The sequence below is a fragment of the Zootermopsis nevadensis genome, unplaced genomic scaffold (genome assembly GCF_977971745.1).
Source record: "Zootermopsis nevadensis isolate Lab colony 2312 unplaced genomic scaffold, Znev_1.0 Znev_ptg000023l, whole genome shotgun sequence".
In the NCBI taxonomy this organism is placed as follows: domain Eukaryota; kingdom Metazoa; phylum Arthropoda; class Insecta; order Blattodea; family Termopsidae; genus Zootermopsis; species Zootermopsis nevadensis.
Window position 1 is genome coordinate 7,081,342 of NW_028259155.1, and position 24,436 is coordinate 7,105,777.

At 39.5% G+C, this 24,436-nt stretch overlaps 1 protein-coding gene and 1 long non-coding RNA gene across 3 annotated transcripts in view; one reads left to right on the plus strand and one right to left on the minus strand.

Moving 5' to 3' along the window:
• Positions 1-75: 75 nt before the first annotated feature.
• On the minus strand, positions 76-5,248 carry LOC110826771 (uncharacterized). Of its 2 annotated transcripts, XR_002542144.2 has the most exons (3): positions 2,856-5,248; positions 1,932-2,093; positions 76-1,715 (listed from the first exon to the last, which is right to left on the minus strand). It is a non-coding gene; the product is annotated as an uncharacterized LOC110826771 (long non-coding RNA). The 2 variants fall into 2 exon arrangements; XR_015536663.1 differs by having other exon boundaries at positions 1,932-5,248.
• Positions 5,249-6,635: 1,387 nt separating this feature from the next.
• Positions 6,636-24,436, plus strand: part of LOC110831701 (RAC-beta serine/threonine-protein kinase A-like) — a 29,387-nt gene continuing 11,586 nt past the window's right edge. Inside the window, exon 1 of the mRNA XM_087354341.1 lies at positions 6,636-6,715. The gene's annotated coding sequence lies outside the window, so the exon portion shown is untranslated. The remainder of the gene's footprint in view (positions 6,716-24,436) is intronic.

Sequence of the window (24,436 nt, forward strand, 5' to 3'; positions counted from 1 at the left end):
ATACCACTAAAAAAGGAAACATGTGGTATGAGGTTTAGTGTTTGATTAAAGCGCTTGCAACAACAGGTCAGCACATATTTGAAATTTTTTAGTGTACAAAACAACTTATAGTGTCAATGACCTCTTCTACTGCTTTTAAAAATGACAGCAATTTTCAGAAGCATCTGTAAACATTATAACACTCTTATGTTGAACTCTAATAAGTAATGTCTGCATAAATTACAGCATTATGTGTCTCATTTGATTATATAATGCATTCCACTCTTTCTAACAAACTGCAGCTGTATCTTTATATGAAATGTTTTGCTTGATTCTATGGGTGAGACATTATCCTTATACTTGCTGCATGTAATTAAGAACCAGTTTTGCCATGTACATTTGTTCCGAACCGTTCATGACATTAAACGGACATCTCTTCCAAAATTAAATTCCTCATATATTCACCACACATTTACTTTATGACTTGTTAGCCTCATAGGTCAGTACATACATAACAATATCCTTTGTGTGGATGCGTGAGTCCATCTATGAATAATATATATTTAGAGTCAGTATGACTTTCCAATCATTTATAAATTTCTTTAAAAAATAAATAAATACAGAAAAAATTTGATGCTGTAATTCTTATTTCACTCATTTGCTTCTTGCCTTATCATCATCTGTAATTTCTGTTTATTTTAATCATAGTTCCTTACATACTGTTTTCAGTTCCCACTGGATTAAAATATTAATTTCTGAAGAAACTATCAGTTTTCAATGGAAGTGAGAAGGAAGATAATAACAATGTAACAATTTTCTAAAATACTGATCATGACCTTGATTATTCTAAAGCAGAGGTTCCCAGAGGACACTGATGTTCCATGAGCTGGACCAAGGTCTTCTGCTACCAAAATTTTGTATTGGTGGTTTCATCCCATTTCATAGATGAATAAAATGGATGGACAGGAATATCTCAATTTAACATTTTTCTCAGTCTTTCATGCAACTTGGAATCACTGAATTCCATTTCTGGCAGTAGTGTTATTACTGCCAAAAGACAGACATTTTCATAAACAACTAATACTTCGTCATAATTCAATAATTGTCCTTAGAAGGAAACTTAACAATAACTTGTTTTCCAGGAGACAGATTCACACAGGGGGTACGAAATAACAGAAAAATTCAAGTATTCTCATCTATGTATATACATATTATGTACCCATAACACAGGTGGCATGGTTCGCTCAACAACATAATTTCGTGAATATACACGTTCATGCTTGTGTTCTTATATAGTGGCATCAGTGCATATATTTAACCACATTTGTCAATAAGTATGGTAGGAGCTGGGCATGAGAGAATGGAAAGAAGAGATGTGAAAAATTCTGAACTGGATCTGGCTGATCCCATACACAGGGCCTTTGGAAATCAGGCATGTTCAGTGCCTTTTGCCCTGATCATCACTTCTCTGTAAATTGGCAATTCTGAATGTGACAAATCCTCTTAAGATAAAGATTTATCTATTGTTTAATACGCATTACACCATGTACACTTATGGGAGTGAAGATATGGCTTCACACACTCTTCACCACCTTGCCACCAGATGGATAGAGTGTGCATTACATATACGAGGCTGCGTGGGCTACAGAACTGGTCTGGCCATAGTGGCAAAGAGGAGGATCTGTACCTCTGCTGCCAACACTTGCACCATGGTTGTTCTGTATATGGTCTATTCCCTGTAGCGAGTAAAGTGTTTCAGAATAAACATACATTTCAGTTGGCATACAGTGTCTTGTATTTGATTTTTCTATGTATTCCTAAGAATAGGTTAAACGGAAAATAGTTTCAACAACTTGTGATAAGCACCATTTGCATTTAACTCTTAAGGCGTTCCTACAAAAGAAAAGGGTCTTTTAAAGAAAATGTCATAACTTATGAATCTATTCTAATACCTGGATTACTTAGACTTCAATGGCCATACATATCTTCCAACTCATTGTAATTGTAGTGCCATATGCTTCAAATCCTGGAGAATAACTGGCAATCTGTAGCACGACATTTAAATCCGTCATTCTTGTTCAGTATAGGCTCATACCTGAAGTATACAGCATTGTCTAGGAAACATTTTAGGACTATTTAAGCTTACAAAAACAGCAGCTTATTATCAATGTTTTTCAAACATAACCTCTTTTTCATTCAACTCCTCATACATTTTAAATACATTCTGTCTTCTGGGTTGTTGCACTGTGTAGTCTGGAAATGTTTACCTACGTTTCAGAGATCATACTGCCTCTGTCATCAGTCGATGAATAACCTCTGAAACGTTGGCAAACATCGACCAGACTACACAGTGCAACAAACCAGAAGACAGAAATCTTCATACTCACCACTGTGAAAACCTCAAATCTTACAAGCAAACATTATTCTGCTGAAAATTTTTTATGCAGAGAGTCCTTTCAGCTATATTGAGAAGGAAATTAACATCATTCAATACAAAGCAGTCATTCTGTGTACTTGACAATATATCTGTACCCCAGAGATAACCAATTGTAACTCCTATTAAGACACTCCTACAGTAACTATTATAATAAAAAAACTTAGAATGAGATTTCATGGCAAAAAAGAGGGCAACAAAATCAGTCTCAGTAGCCAATTGGAATGAAGAGAATGAATGATAGCTCTGTTTACAGCACAGACTTGTGTAATTGCAAGTTTTGACTGTTTGCCTCTTTTCTATGTGCTTGTTCCCGCGACAAAATCTTATCCAGGCAAGGCTCAATGTTGTTTAACAGGACACGAAGTGAAGCTCAAACATCCACGCTGTTTTGGTGTTTTGGCTTCTACTACACTGTCATATAGAAGCTCTTGCAACTTACCTCCTTGGATCAGTGTTAGCGTTGCATTTGTTATGTTATTCTTATCAGTGGGATTTTTACTTATTCCTCACCATTCTTCAGATCATCGTTTGAGGACACTGAACAATAAAATCTTCTTATAGATCTCGAAAGTTTAACAATGCACTGGTTATACAACTGACAGTGACCCAGAAACTGTTTTTGGAGAGTTGCCTGTATGTGTAGACGCTGTAAACTGATTTATTACTAATAAATCAGGGTTTACTTAGTGCCCGTTGCAACAGTCGATAGGTGTCGACGTCACAGTATTAAATAATAGAAATACTTATTCAAACACAGCGTATTAAAATATCCTGTCATTGTCACTGATAGTGCTGCCATCATGCCGTTTTAGCCGTTTCATGTCAATCTCCTGTCACCCAAAGTGCCCCAAAGAAGGAAAATCTGGTAAAATAAATCCTTAAAGTTTGTAGCCAGTCTGATCTCTGTTTGGATTGCGGCTTCGGTAAAGACTGATCCTGTAGAACGATTCAGCTGACTTCTGTACCATTTATAGGGTGAGTCAAAAGTATGTTTACAAACTTTGTGCGCGTGTTCCTGGATCACGAATAAGAAAAAAATGTTCCTATGAACATGCGGTCGCAAATGCTTATTTTTCAAAATAATAGCCAAAAATAATTTTCAACGTATGCCTTTATTGTCAAGTATAAGGACAGGGATGTTTCTATATAACAGATGTTCAAAGGTTTCTCCTCCATTCTCCACATGCACGAGCACGATATACACAAGAGTGACGAATTCGTTCGTACACTCCAGGGTTTCCTCGAATCATCTGCCATGCATTCTGCACACGTTCCCATAGGTAGTCATCATTGGCTATAGGTGTTGAATAAACGGCGGGCTTCAAGTGACCCCCACAGATAAAAGTGCAATGGAGTCAGGTCCGGTGACCTCGGTGGCCATTCTACTGGGCTGAGGGTACTGTTCATTAAGATAATATCTGAATCGCCGGGAGAAGTGTGCTGGGGCTCTGTCGTGCATAAACCACATTTGTTTTATTGTATTCAGTGGTACGTCTTCAAGGAGACGTGGCAAGTGTCTTCTTAAGAATCACGGATATGAAGGTCCTCTTAGACGTGGTGAAAGCATGTGTGGACCAATAAGCATGTCGCCAACAATTCTTGCACAAACTTTAGTTAAAAATCTTTGCTGGAAGCTTGATTCACTTTGACATAAAATCATTCATTGAAATTTATTTTTGGCTATTATTTCGAAAATGAAACTTTGCGACCCCATGTTCAAAGGAACATTTTTTCTAATTTTTGATCCTGGAACACGCACACGAAGTTTGTAAACATACTTCTGACTCACCCTATATTACAAGAGTCTGGTATCAAGGAACATGTCTGTACTCCACATCCTCCACTTTTCAAGTGTGATATGGCCCGTGGCCTTGGTTTCATGAACCCCATGTGAAGCGAAATTCTTAATCATCTTCCTCTTTTCCTTCACACATGGCTAAGGCTGGGGCCACATGACCGTGCCCTATATGCCCCTTCATAATTCTATGAAGGACGTCACGACGTTCGTTACAACGGACGTACTTTGTACAGTCGTGTGGCCTCAGCCTAAATCAGATCCAGAATTCACTATTATCAGCTTTGAATGTGTAAAATTTATGTTTGTTTTGCCACAACAGCTTCCATTTATTTCTCTACTAGCAATGCCCAGTGAAATTAAAAACAATTCTTTTCTGCAATGCACCATTAATAATCTTGAATTGTTTGAAATGAAAATTCTTGTAATGTGGAAAACTTAATTACTCTCTTCCCCTACAACATCCTAAATATTGTGGACAATTCTGTGACTAATTTTTCAAGAAATAAACAATCAATAATTTTCCTAGGTTTGTATCTCCAAGAGGAAAATCTTTTGTTTAGTTTTAGTTTTAGTTTCATGTTAGGCCAGAAGTTTAAATATGAAGGAAGGTGTTATTCCTGCTTTTGTCTGGAAGGATTGTCAAAACAAGAAAAAGCCTCAGAGTACCTGGTGATAATATCAGAGGCTGGGTACAGGTTCTCTTTGTAGGCCTGTAAGGGAGGCTCCCTGCCTGTTCTGACCTCCTAGGTCTGCTCTGTAGAACTACAGGAAACAATACTTTGTTTGAACTCAGGACTTTGTTCTTTATTTGTCACCTTCAGAAATATCCGCAGTATATTAAAAGACAATGGTTGTCCGTTACAGTCAGCAGTAGATCGCCTATTTATTTTCTGCCTACGTTCAGTATTGATTATCCTCAAGTATCCATTTCCTTATAATGTGGAGGAGAGGTTAGTGACGTCTCCATTGGCTCTCGGCCTGCAGAACAACGCCAGTTAGACCGAAGTATTTCTCAGAAAGTGTCATTATATATATATATATATATTTTTTTTTTTTTTTTTTAATTTCCATCATCTAATAAATTAAAAACGCTCACTTTTCGAAAGCTTCCGTCTGGGTTCACTGGTCCTGGGACCGAGATGAGTTTAATCCAAAGAACCCAGCTGATCAAGCTGTATAGCGTCACCTCATTACAGAATCATAGATAGCTTTTGAGACATTGCGTGTTTCTAAACCAGTAGACATTGTTAACGAACTTCGAAATTTAAATTGTGTGCAATATGCATTCATACACAAGGGTGGATCTTTTCCTGATTGCTACAGCAGCACTATGATTTAAATGTACGAGTAAGTGTTGATTCAGTCACTGGATCTGTGGAACTTTAAAGGCCGCCATTCACGATCGCTCCATTCGTCCAAATGGCGCGGTGTCGCTCCAAAATTGTACCGTGAATGCGGAAACTGAAGTCCATTGGCGTGGCGTGGTGGGCTCGTTTGGATATTCTGTCGAGCCATAATCCATCCGATCGTTCCATCACTCCATCGCGCCATCGTATCGTGAATGGGGGAATCGGCGATCGAGCCACTCCAAATCGGTTCGTGAGTGGCGGAAACGTGGTCCATTCTCATGCCAGTCTGCCACGAGCCTTCGTCCAGTGAAGTCCAAACTTGTATAATGTCGGGTCGTGAGTTTGTTATTGAGGTGACTGAGAAATATAGAGAGTTGCCATGTTTGTGGCAGATAAGTAATGAAGACTATCATGATAAAGCTAAAAGAAGCTTAGCAATGGAAGAATTGGTGGTTTTATTTAAAACCAAAAATCCTACCGCCAACAAAGAAAATTCCCTTAGAAGTTGCTTCAGAAAGGAGCATAAGGACTTAAATTGCTTCTATTTAAGAGCCATTGCTTTGACCACTTTCGTTTAGGTTTTTTCCTTTTAATATACAGGCATACTGCCGTAGCTAGTACCAATTCTTCGTCCATCGCAAACACCACGCACTTCACAGAGGGACAACAAACCGCGACTGGCGTGACGCGACCGTGAATGGCGGCCTTAACACACCTGAACTGTACTGAAATTTGACAACTGATACACTGCGTCTGAATAGTAAGCAAATGTAACCTGTGCACCTGCGCCAAAACCAGAATGTTGCCAACGCTAGTCTTCTAAGAAGTCCGCTCCAGACTCCTAATATCCCTGGCGCTTGTTACACACTGGCCAAACAGTTCACATCACACCCACCAGAGAGAGTCAGAATGCGCAATCAGGACTGAACCATTAGTTCGACACGGCTCAACATAGAGCAGAATGTTCAAATGCGTTAGTGACCAGCGCCAGTGTTTTTTAACGTGTCGAGATTTTTTATCCCAAGTCGTCCGAACACGAAATTCTTTGATGTAAGGATTCACACTAATAATACATTGTGGCAGAGCTGAAAGAGCACCATGCTATATATGTTTTATGTGGGCGGTGCCCTTTGTGTGGACAGAAAGAGAGAGGTAAGCGTAGGCTGGTTATTTCCGGCTGAGAAGAATACCTACTCAGTGGGAGTCGCAAAGAACTGATTGTTAGGATCTGAAACATATCGGAGCAGAGCATTTTCGGCAGTAAAGCTCCTTTAATCTGCTCTAAACGAAAAGTTCACCAATTCGTTTGCCACGCAAAACTCAATTTGCATAAATTTAAACTGGGCATGTGTTTTACTCATTTCTGTACCTTCAATAACTTCTTTTAATAAGGATGAATAAGTGAAGCAAACAGAGAGACTATTATGACTGTAAAATTATCTAGCAAAGCCAAGAGAGGCACAAAATGTGGCACGAGATTCAGAAGGTAACAATGCCATATGCATGTGCTTTTATAAATTATTTTTTTATGCTGTTGGACCGTGCAATGAAGTTACCTGTATTGAGGACATCTTGTGTCAAATTAAATCTGCTGTAAAACGTTAGAGATGTTCTCTCATTTCACTGACAGTGCAAATCCAAGGGTAATTTTATCATTGTCCCTTCTAAGTGCACGAAAGTTTCGATAAGGGTAACCAGCACAAAATACAAGACAGCTTTCATCCATGTTCGTATATCTCAGCATCATTCGACTGAACACTTTTACCCCGAGGATAAAGGCGAAATGTTAGCACTCGCTAACACGACTAAACGAATTCATAATGCAGAGCTGCACAACTGTCATATTCACCGCCAGAGAACACCAGTTATCATATCACGTGCACCGAACGGAAAGCAGGTTTCTGGATTCCATTCTGACAGTAATCCTTAATATTTTGGTTTACAGTTTGCACAGTCTCATAATTCACCCTTTTTGGGTGTTCGTCACGTTATAGCCTGGGCGAGAAACAATGTATGCGCTCGTTCACATCTGTCCAACTGCTGTGCAACTGTGTGGCCATGTGCGCAAGAATTACCTAAGGCCTTTGTTAGAAGACTAAGTTGCTCAACAATGGCCCCGGGATCGCTTTAGTACAATGACTGAAGAAGCAACAATTAAATCGGATTGCATTAGTGCAACAACGATCTACGCGATGCTGCGTAAAGAACGCCTTTGGTGTGCCTGTGAGCTGTAAAGATTACGTCTTCCCAATCGTTGTCTCTTTCTGCCATTTTGTCTATTTCACTGGTAGAGGCTTTTTACCTTTCGCTTTCTACAAACTTACTGTGCTCTGTGGAACAATTTTATTTAAATAATATTTAACAATCATCGTGTGTCGATGTTTCACAAACCCAGACCGAAAAGATTTCCTTATTTCCACTATCTGCTTGTCAACAATAATATTCCTTTTGGTAAACGTCTTGTTCAGATTACCAAAATCTCTGAAATGTACCTACCCATTTTAATAGCATTACAGTGATGCTTAATTCTACCCTTCTTTGTTAATTTATTCTACTGCCAAGGATGAAAAACAACTTCCTCTTAACCTTTCCGATTACCGTATATCATCAGTCAGAATCGCGAAGTGGTAGTTGCAAGAAATCTGTACTTTATTTTATGAAAACAACCACAGCTTCATCACTGTGGAAATTTCTTTCTGCCCTACGCAGGAGTTAACTGTAGTCTATAAACTGTTTTGCTTGTAATAAACAACTGGCTATTTCACCATTTCCTTTGAACCAACTGATTCCAGCCAGACATACGTGACTGCAGGACCATTGTCGCAGATGAAAATTTTAGTTGACAGGCAAGGCGTTGAAGGCGCTTGTAAATCCACGGTAACAACTAAAATGTCTCTATTAATAGCATTGCTTATTGCCTTGTCCCTTATATGGAAATCGTGGTTCGGGCTCATTGTTCCGTACTGGAACGTCATAATAGATTTTGCTTGTATCTATCGATGGCTTCTTAAAAGCGATATCGAATGTAGTCTAAGGAATGTCACCGAAAAAGTTATGTTTAACGGTGTCAAAACCCATGTCCAGAGAGAACAATAGTGACGTAACTCAGAAATCACAGTTTCGAGAGAAATGCCTTCGAACTTTTGGCGCAAATTCAATCTTTCATTCCTCGTCCGCCATACAACTTATTCGAGTAATTCCTTTTACTTTATTTACAATATGCTTTGAATTATTGTAATTTGTAAGTTTTCTGCTTCTTGGCTTATTTTTTAGAATTTTTTTTGAGTTACGTCAATAATGCATGACGTGATGCATAACTTTCAAAGACTTTGTGGGGTAATAATGACGTAATACATATTATTTCGTTTTCTAAACCAATTTAGTCTATTTATGGACATAACTCAAAATCGGTGTTTTCTGAGTTACGTCACTATTGTTCTCAGCAGGCGATATTATGTACAGATTGTTCAAAAATTATCCATGTAGCTGCAATTCTGTACCATGCAGACACTGGCGACATGGCTGTTTTTTTGTTCAGGTTTGTAATATGGATTTATTAGTTAGTTGATATAATGTCAACAGCAAAGTGGTGTTGTGTCTTAAAGAAAGAAGTTTATAGTGACACATGAAAGTAAATGTTGGGTATTTTACTGAAAAAGAAGGCTCTAGAATAGCACGTGTAATGAGAAGTCTGCGTGGGAGCACAAGTGAACAGAACATCTGCTTGTTTGTCGCGTCCTAGAGATAGCCCAAACCTGGGCCGTCCCTAGCGGATAAGTCACCATCACGTGGTGTTTGTCGTTCCTTGGTCAACGATAATAATTGCTTCAACGAAAACCATTCTTAATTTAAATTACGTCTAATCAAATACAGAAAATATATGTTAATGGCTTAATAAGTTCCAAGACAAACAACGCACAACAAACATTGAAAGGCAAGACACCTGTTCATAAAAGGGGCGGCTGATTGGCTGAGATCTGCCGAATCTACCTATGATCGCTTGGACTGACGGAAGTTTGGGGCCGTGTGATATCATAAAATCGTCGTTAATCTGAAATTTATCGCCAATGTAAACAATGAGATCAAGTGGGAGGCGGGTCATTAAATGAAATGTCGTCAATCGATGGAATTTGCAAATTGAGGGAGCACTGTATTATCAAAGACTGAAACAATCCCAGGGGCGTCTGCTCGTTTTCTCGACGCCTTTGACTCCATAGTTTCGCCCCCCCCTTTTCGAACTGAATTCTCAAGACTTGCTCCTTGTAGCTGGACTCCCTAGAACTTTACCACCTTCGTGGGCGTCACTCCATTAGTCTTCCCCTTACGCTTTCTTCAAGGTTTGGCTTCCAGCGATTTCCCAACTCGGGGCGTTCTTCCAAGGCTATGTCACGCTTGCCTCCCCCCCAAAAATCTCTCAAAATCCATGGCCTTGCCCTCATTTGCAGAAAATTGATGGGTTTCCACTATCAGGAGTGACTTCTTACCCTCGAGACTGGTGCATGTTCCAGGTCTGCAACCCCTGGGGACACGCCTGTGAATCCTTCCCCAAATTTGTTCCCAACCCGACTTTCCACCACTGGGATTTTACCACCCACGCATTTCCACATAATATTTACTCTATGGGACCTTGCATCCTGCGCTTGTAATTCCTAGAGCTTTCTCTCCCACACCTTTGCCCGCCTCCAAGTTTTTATAACTCATACTTACGCCTGCGCTGGCTATGGGCACCACTGCGATCCCAGGAACCCAGGTTAGACACCCAGGGCATGCCAATTCTGTACTGCCCCAGCGGCTTGGCCGTGCACAGGGTTACGGTATCTTCGTGACCTGTACCACTGTGAACACCCTCGGCAATTTCCCACAAACTTGCTTCCAGCCGACCTCATCGTTCGTCCCTCGGGGTTTCACTTTCCAGACGTTTTCCCATCATGCTTTCTTGCTGTCCTTGGCCTAGTCCTCTGAGATTACTGCTCCAGGTGTTTGTCCACCATGATTCAGTTTCCGTCTGTCGGTCGCACTATTCAGCCAAGCTCGTGCTCTGCTGTAGTGCAAACTACACATTTTGCTGCATGTAGTAACTCCAGAATATCTGCTCGGGGTTTCATGAAGTTTTTAATGAGGTCTATTCCATTACAACCTTTTCCGTATTAGTAACATTAATTTCCTACACTCAGATTTTCCGACGTGACGTATGAGTGAAGGCATCAGGGCGGGAGGGAATGATCATTCGCCAACATGCTACTACCAGTAATTCCATCTATCAGTGAGTATATGAACTATCATTGCTGCCATCTATCAGTAGTCATGGTGAACTATTTGATATGACATAAAAAGGCAGATTACGTCATCACGAATGGATCCATCACTATTTGGATGATTATCAGAGAGCACAAGAAATATTCGTGCTCTCGTATATCAGCATTATCTTCGGACTCCGCACTCTACAAAACAGACATTTTATTTGACTTATTAAACATGAAAATTAAACCTCAATTAGAACAGTTTCTTTAACCTCTGCTAGTTCTTCGTTTGTCCTTTATCTTTTGTATTATACTTAAATAAATGACTTGTGAAACAGTTGAAGTTTGTGACCATTTAACAAAACAAAATTTATGTATTAATATAACATCTAAATTATTATTAAACACTTTTGGTGGTTGAGCAACTTCTACACAAGAAGGTTTCATATTTACCCGAAACATGTTGAAGTTTCTCAACCGTCAGACCATCTAAAGTATTTAAATAATACCCTTAACGTATGTATTGCCTAAATCATCATGGCGACTTATATAACCCTGATGACTGAGCCAGCAAGCTCCTCTGAAACTTTGGTAAACTTCTACCAGACTACACGGGGCAACAACCCAGAAGACAGCCATCTTTATATTTACCGCCGTCAGAACCTCTAATATCACAACCTTCAGTTGTTCCCTCACAGCTTTTCATTGGCGGAGGTTGTAACCGTGAAAGTTAATCAAAGACGAAAAGTGTCTTTGATCGTATCTTCCTAATAACAGTAGGGACGGAGGTCGAACCCCTCACTCTAACCACGGCAACCTTGTGGCTCTCGGCAGTATCTGTATGCTGGTGATATACTATATATATATATAGGGGAAATAGAGTGGCATATTAATTGATAAGTTTACGCCAACTGCCTTCCACGCTGGTGACGACACTAAAGAAAGGCGAGGCAGATAACCTTCTGAATCAATTGTAATGAACTTCAGGGGAAGTTGCCCATCACACACAAATTCTAGCCGAAAGGGTGTAAACATTAGTTCGTTCTGCGGGGCGAGCAGTAACCAACCAGACGCCCTCATCAATCAATAAATTGATTATTAACGGCTGCTAATATTATGTGACGTCAAACGAAAGGTGTGAAATTAATGTTTTTGGTGAGTTCGGGAAATACCGTGGTCTAAGCTATAATTCTTAACTGGCTGTATTCCATGTTACAAACCACAGAGGAGTTCTTGAACACTCGAAAGTAATACAACAAGGGTTTAATTAATGTTTTGTACAATTTTACGTGCATGAATTAAGTATTAAAATTCAAGTTACGTCTATGTCAGAGTGAACAGCAAATTATATCCTGTTTTCTCGGTTGCTTTAATGAGGAGAAATGTAACGGGTATCATTTACACAGAATCTTGGTGTTTATTCTTAAACTGATGTTTTCCATTCAAAATGAATCCCCGTAACTCATTTTAGGTTTTCGAATTATTAAGCAATCTCTCCTCTTTCGTTGAAGCAACCGAGAAGAACCGAGGATGGTCTAGCAGTCGTCGGGATTTTATTCAAGGCCTTTCAAGTTCAAGTAAAATATTATGTCAGGTCAAATTCTTTTTCTAACGGGGCACACTGTTAGGCGGAAGAGTGATTATGGATGATATTTTAGACTCTGCTTGATTACCACAACAACTACCGATCACAGATCATTTCAGGAATCGATAGTGATTTTCCTCCATTTCTCCAAGTTAATTCTGGCATGTCTAATTCTTATTCATAATATGAACTGTTTTTAATTCATTGATCAATGTTTCAAAATCCTGAAAGTAACACTGGCTCTTCAAATTATAACAAATGTTAACCTAAGTTGGTTGTCGAAATATCCATAATAAAGTATGTCTAATGTTCAAAATGTCCTCTTTCGACATTCTTATTACGTTCGACACTTCAAAAACACCGCAGAATTTATTAACAAATTCTGCAAAGGATTCAAATTGGGTTTCTAAATTTTGTTTGATTTCATGTACCATTAGGTTAAAATATTCTATTCTGAAAGGTTTTTTCTGGTTTCAGTATGCGTTCATCACCATTCTTGTAAAAAAATGTCCTTTTACTGTGAGTGCTTCTTTCCGCGTAGACTCAAACCCAGTTGAATAATACTGGTACAGCCAAACACTCCATGTCTGTGGGTTTCTGTCACCACGGCATGGCGCGTCCTCAGGGACAGCCTCCAGTCATGGAGGTTAGGTTCGAATTCATTGAATAAGCGTCACGGACAGCCGAAAGGGGCGGCCCTCTAGCTTGGGGGTTGGGCGTGAGGCTAACAACCTTTCACCGTGAAAACTGTATTGTTATGTAAAAGTTAACAAAGCCTCGGAACCTGACGGACTCTTTGGCACAATCACGGCAATGCTATTTATGACGGACGTCGCGACACACACATACCAGGTCCGATCCTTGAATCCTGAGTACGATTGCCGTCGTAGAAGGCTTGCCAGGAATAAACCGTTTGCCGAGTACACTCCCCTGTTCTTTCTCGCTTCTACCACCCGAGAACTCACCGTTCCCCCATGCGTGCCCAGTCCAGGATCGTCATCCGAGCTTGAAGCGGTGTCCATATTTATGATACGACACCGCAGGCCATCAGTTGGGAGTCGGGATACGACAGCAATTGGAAGAGGATATGAGATTGAAACTTGGAACATTAGGAGTCTCTGTAGAGCTGGGGCACTGAAATAAGTTGTATTTAGTGTCAGTGCAGGGGGAGGGGCTTGCGTGCTCAAATGACCCTTAGGGCTATGCCGGCCGGAGCTTCGGCTCATGGTAGGGTCACCCAAGCCGGACAGGTCTAAGGCGATGGGCTAGACTAAGAGTGATACCCTGGTCCTCCAGGTTGGGGGTTGGGTGTAAGGCTAACAACCTTTTACCTGGAATAAAAAAAGCATTGTTACGAACACATTAACCAAGCCTCAGATTAGGATGGACTCTTTGGCACGACCACGGCAATTGAAAAAGGACATAAGATTTGGTACTTGGAACATTAGGAGCCTCTATAGGGCTGGTGCACTGAAATCAGTGAATAGGGAATTAGAGAATTATAAGTTAGACTTAGTGGCAGTGCAGGAAGTGCGATGGGAGGGGGAGGGCACGATCCCAGTGGACAATTTTACATTTTTCTATGGAAAGGGGAATGACAATCATCAGTTAGGGACGGTGTTTCTTGTTCATAGCAGAATTAGGGCAGCAGTTAAGAGAGTAGAATTTGTTAGTGACAGGTTGGCTTACGTAATTTTGGAAGGACGTTGGTGCGACATCATTGTCCTTAATGTTCATGTCCCAACTACGGACAAAAGTGATGATATCAAGGATAGCTTTTAAGAAGAAGTAGAATCAGTATTTGATACATTTGGCAAGTATCACATGAAAATTCTGCTAGGAGATTTCAATGCAAAAATTGGGAGGGAGGACATCTTCAAACCCACAATAGGCAGCGAGAGTCTCCATGCACTTAGTAATGATAACGGTGTTAGAGCAGTAACCTTTGCTACGTCAAAAGATTTAATTGTAAAAAGTACAAAATTTCCACACCGTGATGTTCATAAATACACTTGGACTTCCCCAGATGGCAGAACACACAATCAAATAGATCATGTTTTAGTAGATAAGAGAAGGCAGACAAATGTAATTGATGTGAGATCATTCAGAGGAGCAGATTGCGACACTGATCATTATCTGGTGGTAGCAAAAGTGAGGGAGCGGCTTTCAGTAAGTAGACGAACTAAACAAAATTTTGACACAGAAAGATTTGATTTGAAAAAATTAAGTGAGGGAGAGGCAAAGGAACAATATCAAGTTGAAATTTCGAATAGGTTTCAAATTTTAGAGACAAATGAGGATAATGAAAGTGTGGACATCAACAGGGAGTGGGAAAATGTCAAAAACTGCATCAAAATTTCAGCAAAAGAGAAACTAGGATACTACAGGAGAAAGCAAAATAAACCGTGGTTTGATGAAGAATGTTCAAAATTAATAGATCGAAGGAAGCAAACAAAATTTCAATGGTTGCAGAACCCAAACAAAACAAATGCGGATAATCTATGTAACGTGAGACGTGAGGCTAGTAGAACCTTTAGGACTAAGAAAAGGGAATACCTGAAGGGCAAAATTGCTGAACTTGAGACAAATAATAAGGAAGAAAACATCAGAGACCTGTACAGGGGCATTAATAACTTTAAGAAAGGATATCAACCCCAGACCAATTTGGTAAAGGATGATAGTGGCAATTTGCTTGCAGATCCAATAAAACTTTTAAATAGGTGGAAACATTTCTTCAACCAGCTCTTAAATGTTCATGGGACTGCTGATGTAAGACAGATTAAAATGCATACAGCTGAGCTGTTGGTGCCAGAACCTAGTTTAGATGAAGCTGAACTAGCCATTACAGAAGTCTTAAGAGGCTAGTAGACAGGTAGAAGTAAATTCAGAAAAAACTAAGTACATTGTAGTTTCTCGTCAGCATACAGGCGGGCAGAGTTGTGTCAGGGTGGCTAACAAATCCTTTAAAAGTGTGACAAAGTTCAAATATTTGGGAACAACAATAAGAAATAAAAATGATACTCATGAAGAAGTTAAGAGGAGACTAAATTCCAGAAATGCTTCCTACTTCTCAGTTCAGAATATTTTGTCTTCCCGTCTGATTTCTAAGAACTTGGGGATTAAAATATACAAAACAATAATTTTCTCTGTTTTTTTGTATGGGTGCAAAACATGGTCTCTCACTCAGAGGGAGGAACACAGATTGCAGGTGTTTGAGAATTTGGTGTTGAAGAGGATAATTGGGCCTAGGAGAGAAGACGATGGGGCGTGGAGAAAACTGCATAATAATGAACCTCCCCCAGTATTGCCAGGGTGATTATGTCGAGAAGAATGAGATGGGCTGGGCATGTGGTAAGCCTTAAACCACTGGCAAAAATTAATCAGATTTCATTTAAGATTTAGAATAACAATACGACGTCCTAAAAATAATTAAATTTGTAATATAAAGCCCATGACACATTGACCTGTTTTCTGTTTAAACATTTCAGTCTACAGGAACAGAGACTAAAAAGTTTTAAAATCAGTGGAAATATTTTGTCACTTGTCTTAAAGGTTAATGTTTCTTCATACATAAAATCATCAGAACCAGTATTTAGAGAATGGGCTATTTTGATCAGAAATAAGATTCTTACTCATTCATTTCGAAAATTAGAGATAAGGTAAAGAAATAACGTTAAAATATGCAATTAAACTGTTGCGTGCGCCAGATATAACGTCACTCTTGCTAATATGTATACAAAACCACAATAGATTTATGTCTCGATATTGTGACTGAAATTTGCAGATAAATTACTCGTTACCCAAATAAATTACAAGATATATTACAATAGACGACGATAGATCAACTCTCCGTTCCTTTTATCAATCACGACTATTATCATACTGACTCTATGATGAAGAGTCCTTATGAAGCTAAATATTTAGCCCAGCTAGTCAAAAAATTCCCCGCTTTTTATGGAACTCGAAGGTTTGTTTCCGTGTCCAAAAGAGCCCGCCACCGGTCCCTATACAGAGCCAAATCCAATCCACATCCCCCATTCTTAATTCCCAAAGACCTATTTTAATGTCATTTTCTCATCTAAGCCGATGTCCTTCGAGTGGTCTCTTTCTTTCAGGTTAACCAACCAAAATTCTGCATCTCCCCATGCGTACTTCATGCCCCGCTCATCTCATTCTTTCCTGATTCGATAATTCTAATCATATTTGTTGAAGAGCAGATACAGATTAAGAAGCTCCTCACTTTGGAATCTCTTATAGCCTTCTGTCGCTTCATTCCTTTTAGAGCCCATTATTCTCCTCAATATCTTGCTAAAGAGCCGGGATAGCTCAGTCAGTATAGTGACTAGCTACGGGCTGGACGACCGGGGTTCGATCCCCAACGGGGGCAGAGGATTTTTCCTGTAGCCTCTGCGTCCAGACCGGCTCTGGGGCCCATCCAGCCTCCTCTACAATGGGTACCGGGGTCCTTTCCCGGGGGTAAAGCCGGCCGGGGCGTGATGCTGACCACTCACCCCATCTAGTGCCGAGGTCAAGAATGAGTAGGAGCTATACCTCCACTCACCCCAAACGCCTACATGGCGTATAGTGGGACAAACTTTACTTACTTTACTTATATCTTGCTAAATCCCAATATTTCCTTGTTGTCTTGGATTCCTGATTCGATATTCTAAAGGAAATTCCAAACGGCTAAATCTATAGAGATACCTGAATTTCCAAGTTTGTCATCTGATGTCCACTCACAACCTCCAAGCTGGAAGACCTCCCCTTGTCAGCTGCCAGCTAGTGCTTGTTGAACGTATTTGTAACTACTCTCAATATTCTGGAGGGCTTCTCCACCATTTTGAACCTGAGGACGCGCCATAATATTCTCAAAGTTCCGTGATAAAAACTATGAAATATCTTTTCATTTTCTGGGTAAAAATAACGGCAATTTTAATTCCTGGTATAAATTCAAGGAACCAAGAAACATTTTCTCTTGTTTCAAGCTGCAAATTGTAATTAGGACTATAATTCCTCTTTCTGCATATTACAATGTAATTTTTCGTTACCGAAAGGATTGTCGTTTTGGAATATAGTTCAACAGAAACATGTCGTAGGCGTGCTGATGCAGTAATCATAGCTCTTCCTTCTTAGTCGAAAGGACCAAAAGTCGATTTTAAAACCAACTGCCCTTTCGTCGACTTAACTTCACAGTCGCTGTCTTACACATCGATATCAGTTATCTCGATGTCACTCATCAAAGTTACTGGTGCCTGTAGTACGATAAGTTTGACGTTTTTAAAACAAACTAAAGTTGGAGTAGAACTAATACTGTGTTGAAAGATGGTGATAGAGGTAGCTAACACCTCTGAAACGTCGGCATTTTATTTTATTTGTCACAACAATTGAAAAGAACAGTTTACTCCGGGGCCTGAGGGAGGTAACCACATGTATACTGATTTTAGTGATATAATCTTTAACAAGATGCAAAACAACTTAAAACTGTAAAAGCAGTAACAGATTGCACAGAAAATTTATAATATTAATACCATGACGTCGTGACCTTATTTCAAATGTCACATGCCCTTTACCTTTTCTCGTCACAAAATCGATCACACAAACAAAGGCTCAAGGCCATTGGAAGGATGTTCACTTTTATCCGGACTTGTTCTCGAACATTCTACACGTGTTCATTACAGTGGATGTTAGAATACTTCCCTCAGTTTTGTTACATTTATCACAGATATGCACACACCGCCTCGGTTATCAGTGTGTCTGTACGTTACAGAAGATTTACATGAAAACAGATTCAGGATCGTTTTGTAGTTAAACATCTATGTAAATGTTTATATCTCACAAAGGAAATACCAGAATTCGCATAACTCAATATTTTATTTATTTTTGTTTAAGGAACAGGAATAAATCCTAACAGCAGACGCGAATTTAGTTGTTACATATATTTTCTTGTTCTTGAAGTTAAGGACGCATTTTCGATAATTTAAATTTATTCAGTAACTTTCATGGCCCTTTCTTTGGATCAGTGATAAATAGCTGGGATTTCGTTGCGGATTTAGACAAGATGATGTTCTTTTCTTTGATCAGTATTCTCCTCTGTACACAATCGAGTGTTCATTACAGAAAAATCATACATTTTTTGTCATCAGTTCTGCTTTTCTGCTTTGAGTTGGCTGTAAAAGCAATGGAAACAAGATTTCGAATTCTGTCTGGAGCCTTTTTCTTTACTTTCAAGTCCGGTGCAAGTAGATGTTTTGCAATGCGCAAAAAAATCCTCTGTCCAAGGATTTGTACGAAATGTAGTCGGTTTCAATGTTACAGAATGGATTCTGAATCTTGACTGTCAGAAGACGGAAAAGTGTAATAAGAGGTCGTAATTGTTTTTATACACATTAAAACTATTTTCACTCTCGATACAAATGAAATGATGAGCAGTTTCCCGTTCAGACACTTGGCTCATTCTGGTTCATCCGTGAGTTTTCTCTGCATCCTTTCCCGTCAAACTTCGACTCTTCCCACAACCACATCTGTGCCCTGGAAGCACATGTTAAGGTCCTACGGGGAATGTAGGAGATCGGATAGCGTGCTGTTGGTTCATGAATAACCTTCAGTGTGGCCACCTGCAGGCAGGTAGATACGTAGACAGGCTTCCTCGTCTCACCTCCCGCAACCACGCTGTGTGACGCAAGAACCACCAAAGCTAGACCTCGAAGAATACAAGGGATGGGAGGGAGGGGCCTCGTTTTCTGTCTGAGCAAACTCATACACTAACCTCTCTATCGCCGGCTACATCCAGATGTCCGTACAGTTCATAATGCCATTCAAAAGTCTTACAGACACGTGCAATTCTTCAGCAGTCGAACACAAAATACTGTTCGCTTGTTTTTTGTTTTGTCATAAACTGAAGACAAGTGCACTGGTGCTGAAAGTGTTGACCAATGGAACACTCAGATCAGTGGTAGTGCTGCAAAGAGATTTCATGTCACAGGAGAAAGTGTTAAAGTGTAACCATCACACATTCTGTATTATTCTGTTCTGGTCTTGCCACACCGTAAAAGCGAGGTGCTCGTACAACCAAATGTATTCAAACGTCACTAAATGTGAGGTTGCCAAGAAATGTAGACACCGGAACGCTGATATCTGCAGGTTGGGAATCAATGAAGTGAATTATGAACTCGATATCCAATACAACGCCTCCCTAGAGCAGTGCCTCGGACTCCACATTTATGTACACAAAAAATATGCTCCCTTTATAGATGTTTCTCATTCAAGAGCCGAAGATGCAGAAGATACACAAGTTATCGTCGCCACACACACACGCGAAGGCTTATTTGAACATCTTTTTCTCGGCCTGGTGAAAATATTCCTTTGTCTGTCAAAGCGGCGTCAGTTCGCAAGCCCTCACTGCGGTGCGAGAAACATGTTTCAGTTCATGTTTCTGATCATCCCCATCACAGCAGGAGTCCCACTGGTGCCAACAGCAAGCAGTGGCAGTGTCAGTGAAAATACAAACAATTTTGTCTTTGTGAGGAGTAGTGTTATGAGTGCAGTAAACATTACAGAACATGACCGTTTATGCTGGACTGACGTCAACTGCGCGGTTCTGTATCCGGTTTGCAACAGTCAGCCGACATCTTGCCGCTGCACGCCTCCAGGAATCTGCGTTACCCTCCGAAGATATGGCGACAGATGCAGCAGCCACGATGACTGCATAGGCGCCATGCAATGCGTTTTAAACCGAAACGAGTTCGTCAATGAAGGGAGAACAACAGCGACTGGAATCTGCCGCTGTGTGTCCCGTGGTTTCTATAACCCTTTCCTCAAACGATGCGTCAAACGCTCGGGAGAGGTCTCTAAACATCCTAATCTAGTTGCTGAAGATAATGGTGCCGCACAAGGGATTCCCGCTAGGCATGGTGACGAAAAAGACCTTCCTGTCGTTCCGGATTTTCCTGGACCAGGAATCGAAGATGTTGATGCTCCAGAAGATATTCCCGCTACTTACCACGGCGCACTTCTGGTTGGATTCCTCAGTCTTGGTCTAGTGATCGGATGCCTTGGGTTGGCAATGTCGTATCACTGCACAGATTCACGACTGAGAACACAGTTCCATCATCGACTGCCTTACTCGAACGAGTGTCTGAACTCTACGTCTACATCTCGTCGCCGTGCACACGGATGTCCACCTAATCTACCTCCAGACGACAAACACGCCGAAATTATCCCATTAGATATATGCATACCTCCTCCTGAAATGTATCAAACGTCGGGAATTCAAAACTATTTGACTATCAATAATAGTGTCACGAGAGCGTCTGGTACATAGGTCTCTCTTAACATGTTTTGATCCGGACTGTTTCACCTTGAGGTGAAATTTTGAACAAGGCCCGAAAACAGTTTCAGTCAGCAAGTCCGATAGTTAAAGGTGTTTATTAGTGTAAGCCTTACACTAAGCACAATGTAAATTGTAACGATGATAATGCACCTATGAATCATTGCTGTTTCAATATATCTTATTGAAATTTATTTTTTATTTAACACGTTTGATTGTAGAGTGAGTGACACAAGCGTTTCAATCATCAAAACATATGTTCATACTTAAAGTTGAGGCGTTATTTATTACTCTTTTATATAATTAGCGCAACTGCAGTAAATTAACATCTCAGCGTCACGAGGAATCCGAATAATTAAGTTCGGCGTAGTTCTTGCACGTGCCCTGATTTTGTCTCAGGCTACAGCTGATATTATTAAAAAGTGAGTACATTCTGTAACAACAGCAGCAAGTGTGTTTGCAGTTAAATGTGAATCATGTTCAATGAGTGATACTTTACATATAACACAGTCCGTTGCACTAAGAGGCAATGTTTATGAAGAATATCGTTGTTAAGTTCCGCAGAGCAAGTTCTTCTGATGTGATGTACCTGACAATACTCGTACGTAAAAGTTTTGGTTGGAAAACCTGAAAGGAATATACCACGTGGGAAATCTAGGTATGGATAGGAGGATAATATTAAAACGATTCATAAATAAACAGAGCGTGGAAACGATTCAACTACAGTCCACGACTGTAATCTTGAGACTTGCAAGTCTCAATATTACAGTCGTGGACTGTAGCTGAGTATAGGGACCGGTGGTGCGCAGTTCTGAACACGGTCACAGATGTTAAATTTCCATAAAAGACTTGAAGTATCTTGAATAGCTGAGTGACTATGAACTTCTGAAGAACAACCCTGCTCGATCGTGAATGTGCTTGGAAATAATTTAAAAAATATGAAGAATTAGACCTCCATTTTATCACTTTTAATGTAACTGTTTTCACTTCAGTTTTGTATGAATACAAAGAAGGTAAAATGTAGGTTAATGAATTTTTTACTTAACATTTCCACTTTTCCTGCGACATGCGGTGTGTAACTTTTTGAACAAGTTTGTGTGTGTTTGACGATACAGAAAAAGAAGAACTGTCATTTTACTATTTATTTCTGTGACTCGCCATTTAGGACAAACATGTCATTGCATATTTTTCGACACCTCTGTGACTAAGTTTAGAAGTAAAAAACCTGTAATTATTCCAGCGTCGTCTCTCCCGGAGGAACATCTTTTGTACTAACATTTATTCTATGAAGAGACGTATGGGAATATAATGAAATACAACTATTTAGACTATTTACCCTAATTTTCCAAAATATACGAAAGTTTGATTTTCCCGCGGTTGCTTCTTTTTAAGGGAACATTTTCTTTGCCTGTTTTCTTTTCGCATGAATCACACCGATCAATAAGTTCTTTTATTCATCTGTGACAAAGTTTAAAGTTAGGAAGAAGACAATAATTTTGTCGGTCTTGTGTGTCCAAGAGGAACTATTTAGTCTGCCATTTCATTATTTTAGGAAGATGCGGTTTACGTAGACTCCTAGCGGATAATTTTCAAAACTGTGAAAAGCGTGTAATTATCCGAAGGTTATCCCACCGAGGGGAAAAGGACAGTCAAATGGACCGACTATTGCCTGTTATATATTAATAGGTAATTTTTAAAACCACTTGATTAATTTTCTTGAGATAACTGAGCAGTTGTATCATGCCAGTCGCCAGGGGTAAATGCAATATTCGCTGTACCAGTAAATGTCCATAATGCGCGCTCGCAGCCTTATTTATAATATATTTTTCAACAAAACGATGTGTCCTGAACACTTGTTATTTTATTAGTGGCTTTTTGATCAGGTTTTGACCACTAAGAAACCACTGAAAACCACGGAGACTTAAATAGTTTACCCCAAAAGTGAAAAGAGAAGAATAACCACACGAGTAAATATTATATGGGTACTTACAGAAACAACACAAGTCCAAAAAAAGTAACTTCAGCTATAAGAACAGATACAAAAGATGTTAGCGAATTATAGCCGTGTCAAAAACTGACTTTCTAGCCATTCTTGGGGCCAATAACAATTATTATTTGCCAAAAATGAAACAAGGGTGAAATAAAATATTTTCTGGCCTGATTCTTTTTCTACCTTAGGTTTCATGAAAGTGAATTTTGTGTCATCAAGTGGCTTTGAAAATGGCCGATTCATATATGTAGATGTTTTATGTAATATCATTATTACACAACAATCCTGTTATAAACTCTGTGTAAGAACAATCCAATTTAAATCCCATTTTTCATAAGATCTTTCTGTAGTTGCTTTAATAGCTTTCTGTTACACAGGTCATAAAACAAAGAAAGGACGAAGAAATAATAAGAGCTACTAACATGCACATTCTAAATCTTCTACCAGATCTGAATCCAATGATAGGACCTGTAGCCCGTTAAATATGATTGATGTCAATCGATAAAGTATTCCGATAAAGTAGCCTGTAATGGATTGCTCAGATCAATGGCCCTGCTGCAGTCGAAATACTACATCCGCCATTTTATAAAATGCCAACAAACGTAATTTAAAATACGTATTTCTCGTGCATTCTGTACAATGGAAGACGATGATGGTAATATGTTAAAAGCTGGCTTACCAACATGTCTGTGTTTGTTCTTACTGCCCTAATTCTGAAACTTCACAGAATACCTCGGATTTACATACAGTACCTAGGAGAAATTAAAACTACGCAATGGAAACCATACTTTATTAAAGTTAGAATTGTATACAATGCCTGAATTATTTCGCTTTACCTATAACAGCCCTAATGGCTTTTAACACCAAATTGGTATCGAAACTGAAATTTTGAAATCTGGTACATGCACGTAATTCCCTGATATTTATTTGCACCAATTTTAACATCCCGTATTTCTATTTTAAACTGTACCACAATCATGTTCGCTCTTCGCTAATCTGGGAATGATTTCTCCTTATATTCTATCAATAGCCTTTTCCATTTCTCTTTGAGTTTGCTTAAATAATAGCCAAATTTTCTGCAGTCTATCATTTTTCTTTCTAACTATGCTCCTAATTATATTTTCTGGATCAATCAATTCCTCTAACACCCTTCAGCCTCCAAACACTAATTTTCTGTCATCCTATATTTCTTCTAGCCTCTTGGGCACATTCTCCTATGTATAATTTGTTTTTCAAATAATCGTCAATTCTTTTACCAGTGATTTTTCTCTCTCACACTAATTTATAATATTCCCTTGGTCACGCTCCAAATGTCCCCATATCCAGTTTTTATAATTTATGTTTTATTTTATTCAATCTATCTCAACATCGAGTAGCCTGCTGTATGTCGGTTCGTAACTGCGTCAGTGACAAAGGATCTATAATCAAATGCTGCGGGAAACCTGCAATAGCGTGCCGGCGGATTGGTCGCGCAAACACGGAAACCTTCAATCAAACCGAAGGTCGCTGAATATAAATAGATAGGAATCGTGCAGGAAATAATAAATGCCTAATAAATTTTACTTAACGTCTTTTGAGAAAATGTATCGTAAATAGTATTACGACACTTCTCACTAATATTGCTCATTGTGTCATTTAATTATATGAAGAATATGAAGATGGCTGTCTTCTGAGAAGTTTACCTGCGTTTCAAAGTGCTGCCTGCTTCCATTATCAAGGCGATGGGCCCTGA